Source organism: Canis lupus, chromosome 1 (assembly GCF_003254725.2).
Source record: "Canis lupus dingo isolate Sandy chromosome 1, ASM325472v2, whole genome shotgun sequence".
Taxonomy (NCBI): Eukaryota; Metazoa; Chordata; class Mammalia; order Carnivora; family Canidae; genus Canis; species Canis lupus.
The window spans coordinates 186,215-192,328 of record NC_064243.1 but is presented as its reverse complement, the minus strand read 5'-3'; the positions used below and the strand labels follow the sequence as shown (position 1 = coordinate 192,328).

Genomic DNA, 6,114 nt, shown 5'->3' with positions numbered 1-6,114 from the left:
GGTTTAGTGCTGCCTTCAGCCCAGGGCCTGATCCAGAGACCAGGGATCAAGTCCCACATTGTGCTCCCTGCATGGAGCCTGCTTCTCCTTCTGCCTCTGTCTCTGCCTCTCTCTCTCTGCGTCTCTCATAAATAAATAAATAAATAAAATCTTTAAAATAAAAACAACCCCCCCCAAAATAACAACTAGTGTCAAAGAGCAAACAAGACTCCTAAATAAAAATATCAAAATACACATAGCAACCGAAGCACAAATACTGCATTAAATACAGTAAAGATTTAATAAGACCAGCTAATAAAAGACACAAAAATAGGGGGAGAGAGGGCAACCAGTAAATAAAACCAAAATAATGGGGAAAACATGTGAAGTATTGTTTTTCCCCTAGTTGGACCACAATTTTTTTGGGTGTCATTCCATTCATATAATACCTAACACTGTACATTAAGATATTAATGTCACAGAAAAGCTTGGTTCTTCCATGAAATTCTTTAAATTCTTGATAAATTTTTCAAAGTAGACATTATTATGAATGAAAAACAACCAATAAATGGGCACCTGTTGTTTTTAACACTGCAGATTTACAGGAACTTTTTAAAAGTTATCATAATGGTCTTTTTTCCCTCAGCTTCAAATCCATCAATTCCATCGCTATCCTTTCTTGGTTCCCTGTGGATGTTAAAACGTTGGCTCATTTGGGTAATGGATCCATGCCTAGAACTTTATGTATCTGGTGGAATGCAAGGAGTCTCAATGCAAACTGTGCACTGGATGTGATGTCTTCACGCTGTTGATCAATCATTGTTGCCAAGATATCAAATGGATCCTTCTCACAAGGATCCAGAAGTCTAGGACTACCTTTAAGAATAATCCCTAAAGAAATGGACTCAAAAACTCTTCTCAGTGCATCTCCAGGGCTCTGAGGACTAGAAGCACTACTGATTGCTTTCTCTACTAGTAACTCCATAGCCCAGCTTGGAAAATCAGACCATGTTGGAACTGTCTGACAGAGGTCCTGGAGAATACGTAAATAATCACACAGGACTGCAGACCATTAGCTCTAGCCTGGAACCACTTAGCGTGGCGTAGAGCAGCCAGAGTGTCAAGGCATTTTTGCCTGTCCAAGACAGAAGATTAACACCGGTGGGTGTTTCACCATATCTGAGGTTACATCTCCTTCCCTCATGTTCTCTTCTTGAATAATTGGAGATGTCAGGGTGATAGTGACTTGCATTTTGGGTTCCACACATGAATTCAAGATTATTGCAGCTTCAGACACAGCACATTTTATGTCATACTTCTCAGGACTTATAACAGCAAGCTGTTTGGGTAGGTTTTCTGCAATACGGCTTAATAATGTCTTTGAAGGTTTCTCAGAGCACAGCAAAACAAGGTTGACATTTCTATCTGCTCGAAGAAGTAATCCTTTTGCCAATACTCCCACTCACAAAACTCCTTTTAAAGCTTTGTCTTTACCTCCCTCTTTATTATCATCTCCCTCTTTGCTCTTGCTCTTCTCAAGTTCAAACTGTCTGAAACAAGTTTCAAAGCACGTTCAGTAATAGAAACAATTTTCTGAACTGCCTGCAATTCCTCGTCAGTTGGATAAATGGTTGCATGTTTTGTCATTACATAATGGTCATCAGAGGAGTCAGGCATAAGTTAGGTGCAGGCCCCTGTGGCTGGGGAGGCATGCCTGGTCGGACTCCTAGAAGGCCTAATGGGCCTGGGGGACCATGAGAATATCCTCCATTAGGTATTCGGTGGCGATTATCCCAATGGTGTTGTTCTTCCTCCATTCTTCTCCAGTACATGTCCTCTTCATAACGCCTTATTTCCATTCTCCAGCATTCTTCTCGTCTTCGCCAATACTCTTCTTTCTGCATCTGCTTCCTCATTTTCTCTTCTTGAATCTTTCTGACTCGAATACTGGGCTTTACTTCTACTTGCAAATCTGGATTTACTTTTTTTTTTTTAATATTGAAGTCTGTGTCTTTGCCCTTTCAAGTGCATCTCCTTAGCATTGAGATCATTACAACTGTATTTGCATAATTACAATGGAATCGAATTACTTTTCCCTCATCATTTCGTACCTCCTCCACATAATCATGGCCCATTGGCTGCATGTCACTCTGCAAAGCAGCAAGAGATGCAGGTGTGACTGGTTCTGACACGGTGTCTGGCCTACTTCTGGAATCTGTACAGAGGTGACAGGAGTGCTTTTAACACATTCTGTTCCTTTTAAGTCTTCTGTTTTATTTCCTGTTGATTGCAGCTTATTCCCACCAACAAAGTTTATTTTGGGTGTAGATGTTTTCTTGGCAGCCATATTTGTAGGCTCTGGTGATACTTCAGTGTTGGATGTGCTATTAAGAGATGAGTTTCCTGTAGTTGTAAGACCTTTCACTGAAGAAGTTGCAATTGATGAAGTATTTACAGTACAGTTGCTTGCTGCAATGCTTGAGGGAGAGGCAGTAGGTTTTGAAGTAGACACAGCTGTTGAAGAAGTAGCTTGGCTAACAACATTTGGTTCTGTTGAAGGAATGGGTTTACCAAGTTTTGTGTGTAATTTATCCCAAAGATAACAGATGCAGTGAAACGCCAGGACACCTGCATCCCGATGTTTATAGCAGCAATGCCCACAATAGTCAAACTGTGGAAGGAGCCTCGGTGTCCACTGAAAGATGAATAGATAAAGAAGATGTGGTATATGTATGCAATGGAATATTCCTCAGCCATTAGAAATGACAAATACCCACCATTTGCTTCGACGTGGATGGAACTGGAGGGTATGCTGAGTGAAATAAGTGAAATAAGTCAATCGGAGAAGGACAAACATTATATGGTCTCATTCATTTGGGGAATATAAAAAAATTGTGAAAGGGAATAAAGGGGAAAGGAGAAAAAAATGGGTGGAAATATCAGAAAGGGAGACAGAACATGAGAGACTCCTAACTCTGGGAAACGAACAAGGGGTGGTAGAAAGGGAGGTGGGCGAGGAGTGGGGGTGACTGGGTGACGGGCACTGAGGGGGGCACTTGATGGGATAAGCACTGGGTGTTATTCTGTATGTTGGCAAATTGAACACCAATAATAATAATAATAAAAACACTTTCTGATGCTTAGCACCACGAATGTGGGCAGCATATACATCTGCTCCTGTACAAGACACATTGCAGAGCTCACAACATAGGTGATTTCGAGTCCCACGATAGAATTGTTGCTGCTGCTGGTATTTTGTGAAGCTTTCAATGTGGCTTCTTTTTTTTTTTTTTTTTTTTTTTAATGTTTTTGTCCTTCTAAATGTTCTTTATAAGTCTGTGGTTCAGCACAGCTAATCTTACAAACATCACGATAATCTATCTGGGCCGGTTTGGGAGGCTGTTTTGGTTTCAGTTGTTTATTTTGGAATGGTGCTTTTTTAGTAAAGATGGTCCCTGTCCAGGCAGCTGCTGCAATAGCAGCTGCTGCTGCCGCTGCTGCTGCCGCTGCTGCTGCCGCCACCGCTGCTGCCTGCTTCTGTTGCTGCTGCTGCTGTTGGTAGTAGAAGGATGCAGCTGAATATACTGCTGCTTCATAACCTGAATAAGATGTACCAGAATAAGTAACTGCCATGGTACTATAAGTAGCACTCTGGGTATAGTGGATGGCACCACAGTAGCTGCAACTGCTACTGACTGAACGATGGAAGATACGGGATAAATGGAGAAAGTAGTGGTAGCTGGACTTGGTGTGGCTGGTTTTATGGCTGTCACTTGTCGAGTTTGCTGGGCTTGTGTATACTGAGTTGCACCTTGGCTATAACCTGCTTTGGGGGCAATCTGATAGTAGGTTTCAGCAACAGAAGGCTGAGGCTGGGCAGGCAGCTGCTTACTATCATATGCTACAGCAGGAGCAGTGGATCTTACATATGAGTATGAGTCCTGGTAGTTCTGTGTAGTAGCTGGGGGTGCTGGTGGTGGTGCTTCTTGTTGTCTCTGGATAGAGCCATAGTCACTTGCTGTATGTCCAGTGGGGTAGCCTCCATAAGCAGCAGCTATTGCAGCAGCTGCAACAGCTACTGGGGCAGGCCTGGCAACTGCAACTGTGGTGCCTGCTGGTGCATGGGCCGCAGTAACTGTGTGAGCAGCTACTGGAGCCTGATGGATAGCGTAGCTAGCAACTGTAGTTGGATGAGAGTAGGCTACACCAGAAGCTGGATGCTGGCTATACTGGGCCGCAGCCCTACCGCTGCTGCCGCCGCCCCACTGTGGGTGAATCCAAAGTAGTTCCGGCCGCCATCTTGGCATCTTCCCCCAGCGGCTGGGCACGGAGGTGAAAGAAACTACAGGGCACATGGGAGTCATGGGCTCGGGCTGCTGCTGCTGAACTCTGAACTCGGGATCTTCATCTCTCTCTCTCTTTTTTTTTAATAATAAATTTATTTTTTATTGGTGTTCAATTTGCCAACATACAGAATAACCCCCAGTGCTCATCCCGTCCAGTGCCCCCCTCAGTGCCCGTCACCCACTCACCCCCACCCTCGCCCTCCTCCCCTTCTACCACCCCTAGTTCGTTTCCCAGAGTTAGCAGTCTTTACGTTCTGTCTCCCTTTCTGATATTTCCCACACATTTCTTCTCCCTTCCCTTATATTCCCTTTCACTATTATTTATATTCCCCAAATGAATGAGAACATATAATGTTTGTCCTTCTCCGACTGACTTACTTCACTCAGCATAATACCCTCCAGTTCCATCCACATTGAAGCAAATGGTGGGTATTTGTCGTTTCTAATGGCTGAGGAATATTCCATTGTATACATAAACCACATCTTCTTTATCCACTCATCTTACGATGGACACCGAGGCTCCTTCCACAGTTTGGCTATTGTGGACATTGCTGCTAGAAACATCGGGGTGCAGGTGTCCCGGCGTTTCATTGCATCTGTTTCTTTGGGGTAAATCCCCAGCATTGCAATTGCTGGGTCATAGGGCAGATCTATTTTTAACTCTTTGAGGAACCTCCACACAGTTTTCCAGAGTGGCTGCACCAGGTCACATTCCCACCAACAGTGTAAGAGGGTTCCCTTTTAGGAACTTCATTTCTATGAAGAAGCAAGAGATGAGATCTTATAATTAAAAAAATAAATAAATAACCTACATATTCATAAACAGGTAACAGTATAAATAAATTGTAACGTGTACATACAGTAGCCTACTACTAAAATGAAATTACAATGGACTATGACTACATGGATCATTGCAAATAAGTTTCAAAAAGCAATGTTAGATGAATGAAGAAAATTTCAAGATGATACTCCAGTATTCCATTTAAAGGAAATTTTGAGAATACAAAAGATTACAATTATTTATTTAACTATACTTAAATTAATGTTAATTAATATATGCATTAATTATTAATTGATACATGTATAAATAATAAAATATGTAACCCCTATATGATATAGTCATGTTACTGGTTACCTTCAGTGAGGAAGAGAAAGAAAAGGGGTCAAGGAGAGGAGTATCAGAGTTCCTATGATACATATAGTATGGTATTCTTTAGTAAAATAAAAAAAGTTAAAATGTTAGGATTTGTCAAATCTAGGTTATTAGTATATGGGGCCTTGGGGTATGCTGGAAATAATGTAATATATAATGAATAAAAGGAGATTTTGACATCTTATCTATAAGCTATAGAAACCAGAGGAAATTCAAGACTACAGAATGTAGGTGTGTGCATGGGTACACACATGAGTGTGTGTGTATACATGCATGTCTGTGCATATGTGTTTGCAAGTGTATTTGTTTATGTTGAAAGAGACTGAGGGTGTTTTTATAAGTTGTGTAGAAGGTTCCAGCACGGTGTCATACATTTGAATGAGCATCTGAATAAATAAATGAAAGATGGCCTTAACTTTCTCTGTCAATTGTAGAGAGAAAAAAAGCTTGGGTGCTTGACATGTGAAATTTAAGAATCAGTTCTGTGGTCACCTCATACCTGCCAAAAGGACTAAAATAAAAAACATAAGAAACAACTGTTGGCAAGGATATGGAGAAAAAGGAACTCTCATGCACTGTCACTGGGAATGCAAGCTAGAGCAGCCACTGTGGGAAACAGGATGGGGTTCCTCAAAA

The 6,114-nt window shown here is 41.7% G+C and overlaps 1 pseudogene; it reads right to left on the bottom strand.

Annotated features, from left to right (window-relative positions):
• Positions 1-308: 308 nt before the first annotated feature.
• Positions 309-4,343, bottom strand: LOC112643911 (zinc finger RNA-binding protein-like; annotated as a pseudogene).
• Positions 4,344-6,114: the final 1,771 nt, after the last annotated feature.